This window comes from Salmo salar, chromosome 13, assembly GCF_965601325.2.
Source record: "Salmo salar chromosome 13, fSalSal1, whole genome shotgun sequence".
Taxonomy (NCBI): Eukaryota; Metazoa; Chordata; class Actinopteri; order Salmoniformes; family Salmonidae; genus Salmo; species Salmo salar.
The window spans coordinates 4,483,089-4,496,465 of record NC_138303.1 but is presented as its reverse complement, the minus strand read 5'-3'; the positions used below and the strand labels follow the sequence as shown (position 1 = coordinate 4,496,465).

At 42.7% G+C, this 13,377-nt stretch overlaps 1 protein-coding gene across 1 annotated transcript in view; it reads right to left on the bottom strand.

Annotated features, from left to right (window-relative positions):
* Positions 1-11,418, bottom strand: part of LOC106566306 (uncharacterized) — a 252,236-nt gene extending 240,818 nt beyond the window's left edge. The window contains 1 exon segment of the mRNA XM_045692717.2: positions 10,765-11,418. The gene's annotated coding sequence lies outside the window, so the exon portion shown is untranslated.
* Between the last annotated feature and the right edge of the window lie 1,959 nt (positions 11,419-13,377).

Here is a 13,377-nt window from a genome sequence, read left to right as displayed (position 1 = left end):
GGCTTTCTCATTGAAACTCTGCCTAGAAGGCCAGCATCCCGGAGTCGCCTCTTCACTGTTGACGTTGAGACTGGTGTTTTGCGGGTACTATTTAATGAAACTGCCAGTTGAGCACTTTTGAGGCATCTGCTTCTCAAAATAGACACTCTGATGTACTTGTCCTCTTGCTCAGTTGTGCACCGGGGCCTCCCACTCCTCTTTCTATTCTGGTTAGAGCCAGTTTGTGCTATTCTGTGAAGGGAGCAGTGCACAGCGATGAACGAGATCTTCAGTTTCTTGGCAATTTCTCACATGGAATAGCCTTCATTTCGCAGAACAAGAATAGACTGGCAAGTTTCAGAAGAAAGTCTTTGTTTCTGGCCATTTTGAGCCTGTAATCAAAACCACAAATGCTGATGCTCCAGATACTCAACTAGTCTAAAGAAACCCACAGATTCATCAACTGTCCGGGTGGCTGGTCTCAGACGATCACAATGGTGAAGAAGCCGGATGTGGAGGTCCTGGGCTGGCGTGGTTACACGTGGTCTGCGGTTGTGAGGCCAGTTGGACGTACTGCCAAATTCTCTAAAATGACGTTAGAGGCGGTTTATGGTAGAGAAATGAACATTCAAATTCTCTGGCAACAGCTCTGGTGGACATTCCTGCAGTCAGCATGTCAATTACATGCTCCCTAAAAACATGAGACATCTGTGGCATTGAGTTGTGTGAGTTGTGGCCTTTAATTGTCCCCAGCACAAGGTGCACCTGTGTAATGATCATACTGTTTAATCAACTTCTTGATATGCAGTGGTGTAAAGTACTTAAGTAAAAATTATTGAACGTACTACTTAAGTATTTTTGGGGGTTATCTGTACTTTACTTCAATACATTCTTAATGAAAATTATGTACTTTTTACTCCATACATTTTTCCTGGCACCCAAAAGTATTTGCTACATTTTTTAATGCTGGACAGGACAGGAACATGGTTGAATTCACACACTCAACAGAACATTCTTGGTCACCCCTACTGCATCTTATCTGGTAGACTCACTAAACACAAATGCTTCATTTGTAAATTATGTCTGAGTGTTGGAGTGTGCCCCTGGCTATACGTAAATACAAATAAAAGACTGTGCTGTCTGGTTTGTTTACTATAAGTAATTTTTAATTATTTATACTTGTACTTTTACTTTTGATACTTAAGTACATTTTAGCAATTACATTTACTTTTAATACATAAGTATATTCAAAAACAAATTATTTTAGATTTTTACTCCAAGTAGTATTTTACTGGGTGATTTTTCACTTTTACTTGAGTCATTTTCTATTAAGGTATCTTTAAGTATGACAATTGGGTACTTTTTCCACCACTGTTGATATGCCACACCTATCAGGTGGATGGATTATCTTTGCAAAGGAGAAATGCTCACTAACAAGGATGTAAAACATCTTGAGAGAAATAGGCTTTTTTCTGGCAACTTTTATTTCAGTTCATGAAACATGGGACCAACACTTTACATGTTGAGTTTATATTTTGGTTCAGTGTATATAAACACACACTTTAATCTTAATATCACAAACAGAACTGAAATTAAATACTCCTTATTAATGTCATTTTTTGGGGGAATGGTTTTCCCCCATTGCCCCCAGTCCTCCCGACAGTAGGGCCTGCTCCCCTCCTCCTCCCGACAGTAGGGCCTGCTCCCCTCCTTCTCCCAAGAGTAGGACCTGCTCCCCTCCTTCTCCCTACAGTAGGGCCTGCTCCCCTCCTCCTCCCAACAGTAGGACCTGCTCCCCTCCTTCTCCCAACAGTAGGACTTGCTCCCCTCCTCCTCCCAACAGTAGGACCTGCTCCCCTCCTTCTCCCAACAGTAGGGCCTGCTCCCCTTCTCCTCCCAACAGTAGGACCTGCTCCCCTCCTTCTCCCAACAGTAGGACCTGCTCCCCTCCTCCTCCCAACAGTAGGACCTGCTCCCCTCCTTCTCCCTACAGTAGGGCTGCTCCCCTCCATCTCCCGACAGTAGGACCTGCTCCCCTCCTTCTCCCTACAGTAGGGCCTGCTCCCCTCCTTCTCCCGACAGTAGGGCCTGCTCCCCTCCTTCTCCCGACAGTAGGGCCTGCTCCCCTCCCTCTCCCGACAGTAGGGCCTGCTCCGCTCCTCCTCCCGACAGTAGGGCCTGCTCCCCTCCTTCTCCCGACAGTAGGGCCTGCTCCCCTCCTTCTCCCAACAGTAGGGCCTGCTCCCCTCCTCCTCCCGACAGTAGGGCCTGCTCCCCTCCTTCTCCCGACAGTAGGGCCTGCTCCCCTCCTTCTCCATACAGTAGGGCCTGCTCCCCTCCTTCTCCCGACAGTAGGGCCTGCTCCCCTCCTTCTGCCGACAGTAGAAGAAGGAGAAGGAGGGGAGCCTCAGCCTGAACCTACACCTCCGAGGTCTAAGTGCAAAAAAAGCAAAGACGGTGCAGACTGAGCAGGTGCCCGGGCCACCAACAGGGGTTGCACCATTTGGATAGAGGAAGCCAGTGACCGATTATCACAACAAAATGTCATCACTGAGAGAGCAGGCCCTACATCTCAAACAAAAATAACATCAGCAACACACTCACCATCTTTTGTTGTTTATATAACATGGACAAGCTCCAGCTGATGCCATTGGTTATGTAACATGGACAAGCTCCAACTGATGCCATTGGTTATGTAACATGGACAAGCTCCAACTGATACCATTGGTTATGTAACATGGACATGCTCCAACTTATTCCATTGGTTATGTAACATGGAGTAACATGGACAAGCTCCAACTGATTCCATTGGTTATGTAACATGGAGTAACATGGACAAGCTCCAACCGATTCCATTGGTTATGTAACATGGAGTAACATGGACAAGCTCCAACTGATTCCATTGGTTATGTAACATGGACATGCTCCAACTGATTCCATTGGTTATGTAACATGGAGTAACATGGACAAGCTCCAACTGATTCCATTGGTTATGTAACATGGAGTAACATGGACAAGCTCCAACTGATTCCATTGGTTATGTAACATGGACATGCTCCAACTGATTCCATTGGTTATGTAACATGGACATGCTCTGACTGATTCCATTGGTTATGTGACATGGACAAGCTCCGACTGATTCCATTGGTTATGTAACATGGACAAGCTCCAACTGATTCCATTGGTTATGTAACATGGACATGCTCCAACTGATTCCATTGGTTAAGTAACATGGACATGCTCCAACTGATTCCATTGGTTATGTAACATGGACAAGCGCCAACTAATTCCATTGGTTATGTAACATGGACAAGCTCCGACCGATTCCATTGGTTATGTAACATGGACAAGCTCCAACTGATTCCATTGGTTATGTAACATGGACAAGCTCCAACTAATTCCATTGGTTATGTAACATGGACAAGCTCCAACTGATTCCATTGGTTATGTAACATGGACAAGCTCCGACCGATTCCATTGGTTATGTAACATGGACAAGCTCCAACTGATTCCATTGGTTATGTAACATGGACAAGCTCCAACTAATTCCATTGGTTATGTAACATGGACATGCTCCAACTGATTCCATTGGTTATGTAACATGGAGAAGCTCCTCCGACTGATTCCATTGGTTATGTAACATGGACATGCTCCAACTGATTCCATTGTGTGAATATACACACCATGTAAGCATGAGCTGAAAATAATTGACTATTTTTTGACTGCTGTACCAGCATTATTGCTTTTGTGCCGATTTTCAAAATGTATGAAGCACACTTGGATCTTCTGACGATGTTTAGTGGTGATGGGGGAAATAAATCGATACAGTTTAACTATCGGGATATTACTTTTGACGATATATCTTATCATTTCGACAATGTCGAAATATTATTTTTTGTGCTCATTGGCTGTACTTGCACCAAAACTCCAGTATTTTTTACTTCATAGCTTGTTCTCCATCTTGTTATATATATATATATATATATATATATATATATATATATAGGGAGTCAACTTGTTTTAAGCACTTTTATAGCCATGAATGATCAAAACTTGTTTTCTCAGTTTCGAATCGCAATACATAAAAAATTGTGAGAATTGTGACAATAGCGATACATAACAGTCCTTGGCAATTACTAGTCCTAATATTTAGGCTACTGATGTTTTCACTATTTTACCCTGTTTTGGGGTATGCTGTCACGTCCTGACCAGCAGAGGGAGTGTTGTTTAGTATTGGTCAGGACATTATCATTAAAAGATGAGTATTCACATCCCGCCTGCGATTTTGTCACTTCAACACGGCTACACCAGTGACATATGCTTAATAAAAAATGAAATATATATAAAATAAGATGCTGCCGCATTCCAACACATGTGCTTTCTGTTTCATAGTTGTAAGAAAAAGGCACTCCACTAATAAAATTGATTGAACACTTGTGTTTTATGTATTTTGTTGTTTTTACATATAGCCCAAAGTAACATAAACTGATAAATGCTATTGTGTTATTTAAAATATTTGTTTGCAGTATTCTTTTACCTAAGCCCTTAATAAACAAAACAAAATGATACTTTTTTTTGTGATAGCATATAGGAAATGTATTAATTACACTGTTAGAATGACTGTTTAATTAGCTTGTCCCTCCAGGGCCAGCAGTTATAGTGTTAAATTGTCATTTTTGCAGATTAAAAGTGCTAGAGCTAGACATGTATCAATAATTTATATTTTCAAAATGTGCTATGACATAGCCAATGAATATATAGCACAACTTTGGATTCAAACCGTCTCATAATCGAATGCTGTAGACCGTTTGGAAGTTTTGACAGAATTGGAGGGAGCTTCTCTTCTCCTTCCTCCATAGGGGTGTTAATCAGTGTGTTTCTCCTCCATAGGGGTGTTAATCAGTGTGTTTCTCCTCCGTAGGGGTGTTAATCAGTGTGTTTCTCCTCCATAGGGGTGTTAATCAGTGTGTTTCTCCTCCATAGGGGTGTTAATCAGTGTGTTTATCCTCCATAGGGGTGTTAATCAGTGTGTTTCTCCTTCATAGGGGTGTTAATCAGTGTGTTTCTCCTCCATAGGGGTGTTAATCAGTGTGTTTCTCCTCCATGGGGGTGTTAATCAGTGTGTCTCTCCTCCATAGGGGTGTTAATCAGTGTGTTTCTCCTCCATAGGGGTGTTAATCAGTGTGTTTCTCCTCCATAGGGGTGTTAATCAGCGTTTCTCCTCCATAGGGGTGTTAATCAGTATGTTTCTCCTCCATAGGGGTGTTAATCAGTGTGTCTCTCCTCCATAGGGGTATTAATCAGTGTGTTTCTCCTCCATAGGGGTGTTAATCAGTGTGTTTCTCCTCCATAGGGGTGTTAATCAGCGTTTCTCCTCCATAGGGGTGTTAATCAGTGTGTTTCTCCTCCATAGGGGTGTTAATCAGTGTGTTTCTCCTCCATAGGGGTGTTAATCAGTGTGTTTCTCCTCCATAGGGGTGTTAATCAGTGTGTTTCTCCTCCATAGGGGTGTTAATCAGTGTGTTTCTCCTCCATAGGGGTGTTAATCAGTGTGTTTCTCCTCCATAGGGGTGTTAATCAGTGTGTTTCTTCTCCATAGGGGTGTTAATCAGCGTTTCTCCTCCATAGGGGTGTTAATCAGTGTGTTTCTCCTCCATAGGGGTGTTAATCAGTGTGTTTCTCCTCCATAGGGGTGTTAATCAGTGTGTTTCTCCTCCATAGGGGTGTTAATCAGTATGTTTCTCCTCCATAGGGGTGTTAATCAGGTGTGTATTAGTAGGTGGCTGTTACATAGTGTATATAACATGCCTTGGCCTATTGGTTTAATGAGAAGAGTCAAGGAGCAGTAGGTAGTCTTCCTGTTATCAGGATATTAAGCAGGTGTGTTCTTCAGTAGGTGTGTTTATAACGCGGCAATTTTTATTTTTACACCCTGTATTTGGACCGTATTACTATAAACAGTTTATTCTCCTTATCAACAAGGTGAACATAGAAATGCTGAGAATGTCCAATAGTATTGCAGGTTTGTTTTGTACAGCGCTGCTCAGGCAAAATGACTTCAATGGAAGCCCTTCCAGTTCATTTAGCTATTTGATTAGACATTTTATGACCCCTTGAAGCATTACAACAACAACAAAAAAAAAAGGTAAAAAAATGTATTTGATGAAAATGATTTTTGGTCTTACAGATTCACTACATGGAACAACAAACAGTCCTTACTGCTATTAGCCCATAGAAACACATTGAATAACAGATTACTGCTATTAGCCCATAGAAACACATTGAATAAAAGATTACTGCTATTAGCCCGTAGAAACACATTGAATAACAGATTACTGCTATTAGCCCGTAGAAACACATTGAATAACAGATTACTGCTATTAGCCCGTAGAAACACATTGAATAACAGATAGTCCTTACTGCTATTAGCCCATAGAAACACATTGAATAACAGATTACTGCTATTAGCCCATAGAAACACATTGAATAACAGATTACTGCTATTAGCCCATAGAAACACATTGAATAACAGATTACTACTATTAGCCCATAGAAACACACTGTAGTGGCTCTGGATAAGAGAGTCTGCTAAATGACTCACTACTGTAGTGGCTCTGGATAAGAGAGTCTGCTAAATGACTCACTACTGTAGTGGCTCTGGATAAGAGAGTCTGCTAAATGACACTACTGTAGTGGCTCTAGATAAGAGAGTCTGCTAAATGACTCACTACTGTAGTGGCTCTGGATCAGAGAGTCTGCTAAATGACTCACTACTGTAGTGACTCTGGATCAGAGAGTCTGCTAAATGACTCACTACTGTAGTGTCTCTGGATCAGAGAGTCTGCTAAATGACTCACTACTGTAGTGTCTCTGGATAAGACTGTCTGCTAAATTAGTAAAATGTCTTTGCTAATGCAGTAACATTGCCTTGAAAATGAACCCTAAGTATTCCTCCATATTGATCCCTCATGGCTCTAGAGCAGAGTGGAGACAGACAGTAGAGTGGAGACAGACAGTCGAGTGGAGACAGACAGTAGAGTGGAGACAGACAGTAGAGTGGAGACAGACAGTCGAGTGGAGACAGACAGTCGAGTGGAGACAGACAGTCGAGTGGAGACAGACAGTCGAGTGGAGACAGACAGTAGAGTGGAGACAGTCGGGTGGAGACAGTAGAGAATTTTAGACAGACAGTCGAGTGGAGACCGACAGTCGAGTGGAGACAGACAGTCGAGTGGAGACAGACAGTCGAGTGGAGACAGACAGTCACTATCTAAACTGTGATTAATATTATTTAGTTAATATTGATAATGTCATAGCTGTCCAGGAGAATCCAAATAGGTCAGATCAGGTTTGCAATGAATAACTTCAATCAGACCGCCTTTCACCCGCGGGGGGGGGGGACTGGGGGGGATTAACAACTCACATCCTGTTGTAAATCAAGTTCAGAAGATTCAGGTCTCCCTCTCCAATATTCACCAAAAGAATGTTCTTTGTTTCAAGAGACGTTTTCCCGCCGTAACTCTAAACACGTTCAAAAAAACGAATTACTGGAACAACATTTCTAACATAGAACGTGGGGAAAGGTCAGAGGTCAGTCAGAGGAGATCTATAAAAACACTAATGTCATTTTTGTTTTGTTATTTTGTGATGTCATGAACGTTATAAAGGAAATTCTGTGACTTGGAAAGTATACCCACTACTAGCCGGACTTTCCATCCTATGTGTTGTGTAATATGAAAAAAAATGATGAAACTGTTTTTGTTAAGAGGGATATGATTTGAGAAATTATAAGAGATAATTATTTTACATAGTTTTGTACAAGTGACAAGTCACGCCCCCTCAGTGAGGTCAGAGAGCGTGTCAGCCTAGACGGAACCACCACCTTTCTTGCAAACTCTATAAATGATGGGTAAGAAATTAACATACGAGACCAGAAAAAAATACTGGCTAGCCTATCATCAAAGAAGCCTGGACCAACGGGGAGCCACAAGAATCAATGGGAAGCCCTCCTGGTGCACCCCTCTCCAATGTGGGCTGAATCAGAACCACTGGCGTAAATGCGTAAAGGAGGGTTCGAGGCCGCCGGTGTCCATTCCCAAACGGGGCACTTGCCTCCCTCATCTTGAAAAATAAATTGTAGATTGTACCCTGACGTCACTGTTGGCATGATCCAGGGTGACACTGAGCCTGCGCGCCATTGGTCGGAGCAGACAGCGAGCCTCCCGTGAAATGCCATCGGAAGGGGCGAGACGCTACGTTGTAGACCGGGAGAGATTTTGGTTATTCTTCCATTTCTACCGCTCTTGACAACCGTGTGTCTGAACATGGAGAAGGAACAATCGAACTCACATGCGGGGAAACAACACTTTTAATCAGAAATGTCATTTCCAGCACCACCCTAACATCAACATATGTGAAAATGGCACTTTTGTAGATTTTTTGGGGGGGAAAAAATTTGAGGAAGATAAGTGTTTCCTATGACATGCATCATGATTTTAACCAATTATGAAAAGGCATTCTATACTAATTGCCTACTAATTGGTTGATGATGTCATTTTCCTCTTTATGTTTTACTACAAAAGATTGGGGTGGTGCTGGAAACTGTGATGGCATTTCTCTTTAACACCGTGAACACCGGAACTCGGTTGAAAGATTTGTGTTTATGTGCCAAGGTTTGCCTAAAGCCCGGGCCCACTCTGGGAACCAGGGCTCAGTGATCAGTGATGTGCCACCTGAGGGTAATGGTATCACAAAGAGCCTCACTGTCACGGGTGTCATAGGGATTGGACCAAAACGCAGCGGGAACGTGTAAACTCATCTTCTTATTTTATTAAAGAAGGAAAACAAAAAGAAACATGTATACAAAAACAACAAACGACACTACAGTCCCAGTCAGGTGCACAAACACAAAACAGCAAACAACTACCCAAAAATCCCATAGAAAAAAAACACCCCTCTTAAATAGGACCTTCAATTAGAAGCAACGAGGAGCAGCTGCTTCCAATTGAAGGTCCAACCCAATAAACACCACATAGAAATAGACATACTAGAACTAACATAGAAATAGACTAACAAGAACATAGCCCAACAAACCCCGAAACACTCTAAACAAACACCCCCCTGCCACGCCCTGAACAAACTACAATAACAAACAACCTATTTTACTGGTCAGGACGTGACACTCACTCGGTTTAGGCGCTAAGATGTGTTCCTAACCGGCTGGCACCCAGTGCTGTACTGCACCACGCATTCAAAATAGGGTGAAAAAAAACATTATCATGGAGGTTACCCTACCGACCAGTCATAGGTACTGGCGACAAAGCACACCTTGTAACCTACCTGGGAATGGGACAGACAGCTCTGAATGTTTGGTTTTGTTAAATGTTATACGCCGTGTGTAAATATCCATTTTTAAGGTTTACTCTCGCTACTTGAGTCATCACTCTCCCCTCTCTCCCATGACACACTTGCGTTCAGTCTGCATGGCCAATGCAGCACATGCAACAATGTTGATGACAACGATGCTGTTTTCACTTCTTAATATAAATCCACTAGCGTCCTATAATGACACTATTAGTTTGTCTTTTCAGCATCAGCTAGTTTGTCTTTTCTTAGCAAGTTGGGACTAAATCCTATTAGTTGCTAATGCTTACATCAGCATGTTTTGTGCAACAGTATCTCATAAATCAAAGAGGAATATGCGAAGCAAGATATTGTTACCTACATGAAGTAGCTAAAAGAAAACATTCAATGTAGGCAAAGATTACAGGGCCCCCTAGGAAACACTTATCAACACTTTGGTTCCTACCCTGTCACAATAACTCCTCCCTGGAATTTTCATTTGTTGTCATGTCAAACAACACTGTATTCAAAGTGCCCACTATTATATTCTAACTGTAGAATTAGAATAATCATTCTCTTTCCATGTTTCCAACAGTTCACCCAAAGTGTTTTTCTCTAAATCATAAGTCAAATCGCAATTTACACGTCTCCCGCTAGGTAGCGAGGAGGACTCGATAGGCAGGGTGAAAAAAACGAATACTTTTAGTTCCCTTTTGACCCACATTCAGAAATGTGACACAAGCATGAAGCATGCTCGGGGATTCATGCAGGAACCAATGGGGTACTTGGGGGGGGGGGGGGCTAGCAGTTGACAACAATTTAATTATTATGGATAAGGACGAGATAATTTTTATTTGTCAAACTGTACTCAAGCATCGATAATTATATCACCAGAATAAGACCCTTGATATTTATTGGAAAGGAGCATAAAAATCACCGTGCACTTTCACCACCCTGTGAAGTTCATCCTAACTTAATTAATCTGCAGCCTAATAAACTGCATGGTTTCCCGACAAATCGTAGTGGGAGGACCACACACCATGTCATCGCATGACTCCCAAGTTTACTTCGATATGATGATTGTTATATCAATATTTGCGCATAAAGGCGTTTCCACCGCCATTTCTCGCATAAAATAAGTGTACAGACAACAAATGATCTGTCGGCATTTACAAAATTGTACCGAAACTTCCTGTTTCTATCACAGCTGTCATGATTTTTTTAAATATATATATATATGGCATGACTTTACTCACATTAAATGGAAACGTGGTTAGGGACAGACACTTTTTCACCGCATACATTTTACTACGCACAGACAAGCGCGCATAGCCAAATAGAAAATGTCCCCTTGCTTAAATTTCTCTCTCTCTCTTTTCTCCACTAGAATGCATCACTGAGAAACGATAGAAACAAACAGATAAACACGTCAACTGGACTTACCTGCTGTTCGGTGTAGGTAGAGACGATATAGCTGCTTCAAGCAATGCACTGTCTAAAATCCCAACTTTAACCGGAACACAAACCTCTGAAGTAGCCTGTTTGGTGTTTTCGGTCTAGTAGTTATTTTCAAAAAACAAAATCGTTTCGGAGCATCTGCTCTCACGACTCGGTAAAAGAACAAACAGCGCAGCTAGCCATAGCTCATACACGACTGATGCCGTCTGACTCTCTGTGGGAATCGGTTCGCGTATTTCAGCGCGCTGTAACTGCCCCCTCCCTCCCACTCTCACTATCTCTCCCCACGAGAAATAATCTGTGTTTTCATCTCTCTATCTCTCCCTCTCTCTATCTCTCTCTCTCTCTCCCTCTCTCCCTCTCTCCCTCTCTCTCTCTCTCCCTCTCTCTCCTCCCTCAGTCTCTTTCTCTCTCTCCCTCTCTCATCCCTCCCTCTCTTTCTCTCTCTCTCTCTTTCTCCCTCTCTCTCTCTCTCTCTCTCTCTCTCTTTCTCTCTTTCTCTCTTTCTCTCTTTCTCTTTCTTTCTCTTTCTCTTTCTTTCCCTTTCTCTTTCTCTCTCTCTCTTTCTCCCTCTCTATCTCTCTCTCTTTCTTTCTCTCTCTCCGAGTATATCTGGTGTCTTACTGCTCATTGCTCTCCTTTAACTTTTGATGATTTGGGGGTTTGGTTCTCCTGGTAAAGTCGATAGGTCTATGCAGAAGGTTAGGTATTGAGTGAGTTAGGGGAGACATTTTTGTTGTTGAGTAGGCCTGTTTGTCTGCCTGATGTTTTTTTTCTCTCAATTGAATCTCTCCCTTCTTTCCTTTGCTGTTGATTGCTCTATCTTTCATTTCATCCTGACACTTGACCTTTGTCTGTCTGTCTGTCTGTCTGTCTGTCTGTCTGTCTGTCTGTCTGTCTGTCTGTCTGTCTGTCTGTCTGTCTGTCTGTCTGTCTGTCGACTAGGTCACACACACACACACACACAAACACACACACATGCAGAGCAGACAAACAAACACAGCACGTACACATATTGACAGATTGAGAGTGGTCTGGATTAACACAGACTAACAGATTGAGAGTGGTCTGGATTAACACATGGGATTATACCTCGACATTAATTTACCCTAGGAATACAGTGAAGCTGCCCACAAGGACGGAGAGAGAGAGAGAGAGAGAGAGAGAGAGAGAGAGAGAGAGAGAGATTAAAACTTTTCTGTGTAGATTGATCTGCTGTAACACCTTTAACCCCATAGAGACATATACACTGAAGGAAAATCTGAAGGCAACATATAGATGCTGGTCTCATGTTTCATGAGCACAAAAAGCTAATTTCTCTCAAATTTTGTGCAGAAATTTGTTTACATCCCTGTTAGTGAGTATTTTATTCCTTGTCAAGATAATCCATTCACCTGACAGGTGTGGTGTATCAAGAATCTGATTAAACAGCATGATCATTACACAGTTGCACCTTGTGCTGGGGACAATAAAAGGCCACTCTGAAATGTACAGTTTTGTCACACAACACAATGCCACAGATGTCTCAAGTTTGAGGGATTGTGCAATTGACATGCAGACTACAGGAATGTCCACCAGATCTATTACCAGAGAAGTGAATGTTTATTTCTCTCCAATAAGCTGCCTCAAAGTTGTTTTAGAGAATATGGCAGTACGTCCAACCGGCCTCACAACCGCAGACCACGTGTAACCACGCCAACCCAGGACCTCCACATCTGAGTTCTTCACCTCAGACCAGCCACCCGGACAGCTGATGAAACTGAGGAGTATTTCTGTCTGTAATAATGCCCTTTTGGTGGGGAAAAAAATAATTCTGATTGGCTGGTCCTGGCTCCCCAGTGGGTGGGGGTGGTGGGCCCACCCATTCCAGGCCCACCCATTCCAGGCCCACCCATGCCTGCACCCCTGCCCATTCATGTGAAATCCATATATATATACTGCTCAAAAAAATAAAGGGAACACTTAAACAACACATCCTAGATCTGAATGAAAGAAATAATCTTATTAAATACTTTTTTCTTTACATAGTTGAATGTGCTGACAACAAAATCACACAAAAATAATCAATGGAAATCCAATTTATCAACCCATGGAGGTCTGGATTTGGAGTCACACTCAAAATTAAATTGGAAAACCACACTACAGGCTGATCCAACTTTGATGTAATGTCCTTAAAACAAGACAAAATGAGGCTCAGTAGTGTGTGTGGCCTCCACGTGCCTGTATGACCTCCCTACAACGCCTGGGCATGCTCCTGATGAGGTGGCGTATGGTCTCCTGAGGGATCTCCTCCCAGACCTGCACTAAAGCATCCGCCAACTCCTGGACAGTCTGTGGTGCAACGTGGCTTTGGTGGATGGAGCGAGACATGATGTCCCAGATGTGCTCAATTGGATTCAGGTCTGGGGAACGGGCAGGCCAGTCCATAGCATCAATGCCTTCCTCTTGCAGGAACTGCTGACACACTCCAGCCACATGAGGTCTAGCATTGTCTTGCATTAGGAGGAACCCAGGGCCAACCGCACCAGCATATGGTCTCACAAGGGGTCTGAGGATCTCATCTCGGTACCTAATGGCAGTCAGGCTACCTCTGGCGAG